Source organism: Montipora capricornis, chromosome 6 (assembly GCF_036669925.1).
Source record: "Montipora capricornis isolate CH-2021 chromosome 6, ASM3666992v2, whole genome shotgun sequence".
Lineage (NCBI taxonomy): Eukaryota > Metazoa > Cnidaria > Anthozoa > Scleractinia > Acroporidae > Montipora > Montipora capricornis.
The window spans coordinates 21,703,454-21,708,262 of NC_090888.1; the positions used below are offsets into that span (position 1 = coordinate 21,703,454).

Here is a 4,809-nt window from a genome sequence, read left to right on the forward strand (position 1 = left end):
GAGAAATTCTTCGTCCCTAGGGTTGGACCTGATGTCAATGAAAGCAAGCACCAGGTGATTGGCAGAATCCTGAGTCATTGTTTCCTGCTGACAGGTATGTTCCCCACTGATGTCAGCAAAGCGTTTGTAACTGGTCTCCTGGCTGGTAAAGAATGTTTGACTGGAGAAGACTACATTGCTGATCTTCTTGCACACGTAGCAGAGTATGTTTTCTTGCGTTTAAAGAGTGCCCTTGAGATGTCAAAATCACTTGGCCACGTTGGAGTTTTTCCAGAGATGAGTCATTTCCCGTTTGAGTTCTTGTCAGAATATGGTGTGTCTCGAATTCCAACCCCTGCTTCACTAGAAAACATATTGATAAGCGTAGCTAAGACGGAACTCATTGCAAAGCCGTCCATCTCACTAAGTGAGATCAAGATCGGGATGTTTGCTGGTAGATTTAAAGAGTTATGGCAAGACTGCCGCAAACACGACGTGGATGATCTCTTCGACAAAATAAGTCTCACTACTTCAAAGGTTCTTCAGATAATACACTTGTCCAACGAAGTGTCACTGCGCAAGCCACAAGGAGAGGTTCTCCGATTCCTTAAAACTCTTTTCCCACAGGGGGGCCTCAAACGGATACGCTGGCGTATCCGTTGGAAAAGATCGGGTTACTCATCGGAGATTCTTCGGATCGCTACGAAATTTCGTCACTAACGAGATATTGTAATTACCCAATCACAGGCCGAGTTTCACTTAGCAACAAAGCAATCTCGCGACACCACGATGATTTGAATTCATTTCTCTCTGTTCTTGTCCTGCAGCAGTATGGCGTCTTCTTCGAGACAAGCGAGTTACACCGTGGAAGAAGCAATGAATGTGTTTTTTGGTGAATCAGAGGTCGACGAAGACACATTGGGGATGGGAGAAGATGAGGAGTTTGATTTGCATCGCCAATTATGCTCTGAAAGCGACGAATCGAGGTGAACGATCGCTTGATTGTGTAGTGAAATTTTGAACCTTCGCTTCGAGAGAGCACGCGGACGGCCTTGAAATGCGATGAAATTTCGTTTCCTTTCACTTCAAATGTACAAACCCATGTTTTTTCTTTTGAAATTCATCCACAAATAATGTTTTCGACATAAAAGACTTATATTATTCGTCAAATGCCTTTATTTGTGAAACAGATGTCGTTGCAGTTTTGTAGTTCGATGCTAGCGGGAGACAAACAGCTGATTGTTTGTTCTATTCACATGCACGCATCGTCGTTTCCGGTCTAATATGAATGAAGTTGGGTTTCGTGCGTTTAGATGTGAAGCCTTGGTTTTAAATTTAGCCCTTTTTGCGAAGTGAAGTGAGAGAAAAATTCAAAATCAGTCGTTTCTGATTGTTATTGAAATGTGATATTTTTGTCTTTGCTGAAACTTCAACCGTTGCATATTTTATGGGATTATAAAATTCCTATGATTTTACAGGCTTATATTTATTATAAAGTTCGTCTGATGTTTCTGGTATAACTTATTTCAACCCACGTATTCTTTTGTGATTTATTTCGGTTTCATTTGTGAAACAAATTCCTATGATATTTTTGCTGTAACTTATTTCAACCTACGAATTCTTTTGTGATTTATTTGTTTCAAATTCGTAACGTGTAACGTTCTTCTTTTCAGTGATGACGAGAGTATTGGCGATCAATCAACTCCAACGATAAGTGTGTCAACTAGTGTAGTAACTAATGTAGTTTCCACCTCTACTACTACAACTTCTTCAACATCTGCTGGGCAGTTGGTGGCCTCTGTAAGTCAGATAATGTCCCCTGTAGTGGCCACCACTGCACAGAGCTGTGTTGCAGGGCCCTCTTCTGTATCTGTGGGGACATTTTATTCCACCCGTGCAACAACTAGTGCTGTATGTCGCACCGTACCCCACGCAGCATCACCCGCAGTCCCCCAGATAGGAAAAGGGAGAGGTAGAGGTGGCAAGCGAGGAAAAGGCCCTGCAGTTCGTGCTCCTGCGGCCCCGGCAGCTGCACCTACTGCAGCGACTTTCTCCTCATATGATAACCCAGATTTAGGTAACCCCCCTCAATTTCCCCACCCCCAGTTCACCCCTGCTCGACCACCTGGCATTCACCTTGAGGGTCCACTCCTCAGGAACAGCATGGTAAATGCTATAGAATTTTTCCAGCTGTTTTTCACCAGGGAAATGGTCGATAGTATAGTTATGCATACGAACACCTATGCTTACATCCGTATTGCTACCGGTGAATATAGAAGTTACACACTTCCGGATGGCAGCTGGCAGGCAACAACATCACATGAAATCCGTAGGCTCATGGCTCTCCTTATTTATTTTGGGCTAGTTAGAGTAGTGGGGGATGTTAGTAAATGTACCACGGCCTCTGGGCTCGATCAATTATGCCCAGGGTGCGGTTTCAAGCCCTTATGGCTTTCCTGCACATCGTGGACCCCTAAACGAGCCTGCTGGTAATAAGTTAAGAAAAGTAGAGGCTCTTGTACAGTATTTTAAGTCAAGATGCCAGCTCTTGCACCAGCCGAGGCAACATGTCGCCATTGATGAGCGCATGGTGAAGTCCTGACACAGGTCAGGCATTCGTCAGTATATAAAGATAAGCCCACTAAGTGGGGCATAAAGTTATGGGTATTGGCCGACAGCTCCAACACCTATGTTCAAGATTTCAATATCTACATAGGTAAGCAGGCAGGGCGGGAAATTAGTCAGCATGGCCTCGGGTATCATGTTGTTATGACCCTTATGCATAACTATCTCAACCAGGGGTATCATTTATTTGTTGACAATTTCTATACATCAATGACCCTTGCCAAACACTTGTTTGAGCGAGGAACCCTTCTCACCGGTACTATTTTAGATAGCAGAAGGGACTTCCCGCCAAGTTTGAAGAAAGGCAAGGAGTGGGCCAAAGGTAAGCTGAAGGGAACTATGCGTTGGGAGAGGGATGCACCTGTGTTGGCATTGCAATGGGTTGACAACAAGGTAGTGTCAATGATTTCTACCTCTGCCAATGCAAATGAGACCAACCAGGTGAACCAAAAGAGAAAGGCTGGTGGTACCTGGAGTACCACTTCAGTCCCGAAGCCTGAGGTTTTCCGCATGTATAATCAATACATGAATGCCGTGGATGGATCCGATCAGATCCTTGCCACCCACAATGTACAGCGGAAGTGCATGAGGTGGTGGAAAACCTTATTTTTCCATCTAATTGATATGGCTGTAGTTAATAGCTTCATCCTTTTCAAGGAACAACAACGTAAGTTCCCTGAAAATCAAGCTCTCAGGCGATCTCCCGGCTACTCATTAGCCTCCTATAGGGAGGAGCTTGTACGTAACATCTGTGATTTCCCTGCCGCAGATGCTCCCCCTAGTAATGAGAATGTTCAACAATTAATGACTTTTGAGACTGTTCATTGCCCACTATTTGTAGATTCTAGGAAACAGTGTATGGTGTGCATGAGGGAGGGAAGGGGTCGCTTTCCAGTGAACACTTCCTGCAGAGCACCTCAGTGTCAGGGGTTACACATTTCGTCTGGTATGTCACAGGAAGTTCGTTGTCGGTGGTGAAAAACATTTATATGACGTTCCACCCACACTGCGGTGGCTTCCCGTTTGTCTACATCCACACTTGCTCAGCCATAACTGACCTCCCCGACACAGGTTACACTGGCTTTCAAGATTTTAGAGTGCAGATGGATGACACTTTCAAGTCTCCTGAAGCATAGCACTTCACATCCGCATAAGCTGACAGTTGCGATGTCGCCAAACTTACTTTTTTAAGATCGTCATCTTGATTCGGGGAAAATTGGTTCATTTATCCATATTCATTGAAAGTTTCGTTGCAGTTTGCCATTGTTTCCCCCAGAGTTGATGAAAAGTAGTTGATAACGCATCATGAATGACATATTCTGGTCGGTATGTTATGCGTAACACATCCAGTCATAAAGTGCCTTCTGCTTGTTATCAACTTTGCCTGAGATTAATGTTTCTCGCATTAAATCTCATCAGTTTGCTAGCAAATTGCACCTCTGAAAGCCAACGTCTGATTGCTCAATTGACAATTAGGAACTTGGGTATGAAAGGCTCGCAAACAATTCTGATTAGATTACCATGGTAAAAATCAGGGTCGTAACGAGGTATATTTTTTCTTAACTGATCCCATATTTTTTTCCACAATTTTGAACCCCGATACCAAAAATGATGAGAATTTTGGGCCCTGAACCCGCAAAAATTTGATCCCTGATCCCTCATTCCATGAAAAATACTGCTGATCCCGATCCTACGCGTTCTGATTCCAGATCCCAGCGGGCTGTGATCCTTGATCCCGACCCTTTTCAGACCTTTGATCCGTGATCCCATACACCTCGTTACGACCATGAAAAATGCAACGTTCTCCTTGAGATTACCCTCATTTTATATAATCAAGGTCTGGGTTGTTTTTGAAAACTTCATTGTTACCAAATAGCAAGCCAACGTAAGAGTTGAGGCATTTTGTTAAAATCCTTTACAAGAAACGTTTAGAAAACTACTTGTTTGGTTGCTGTTAAGATTAACCAGTTACATGTATTGTTATCGGCCACTGAAATAATCTATGATAATAATTAATGTTACAGTTATCTTCTTGTCCACCAAGACTCAACTCGTCAGTTGGGTCAACGAAAACAATTGTTGGCGCCTATCAAGTTCCCTTTTGTCGACGGTAAACCAATCCTTGATTCTTAGTAAGTTTGGCTTAATAAGGTACGTATAGTTTAAATTCCAGCTAAATCAAGTTAAATTGCTCGCCTGAAGAAG

At 43.3% G+C, this 4,809-nt stretch overlaps 1 pseudogene; it reads left to right on the forward strand.

The window, feature by feature from the left end:
- The first annotated feature begins 810 nt into the window (after positions 1-810).
- Positions 811-3,582, forward strand: LOC138053399 (piggyBac transposable element-derived protein 4-like; annotated as a pseudogene).
- Positions 3,583-4,809: the final 1,227 nt, after the last annotated feature.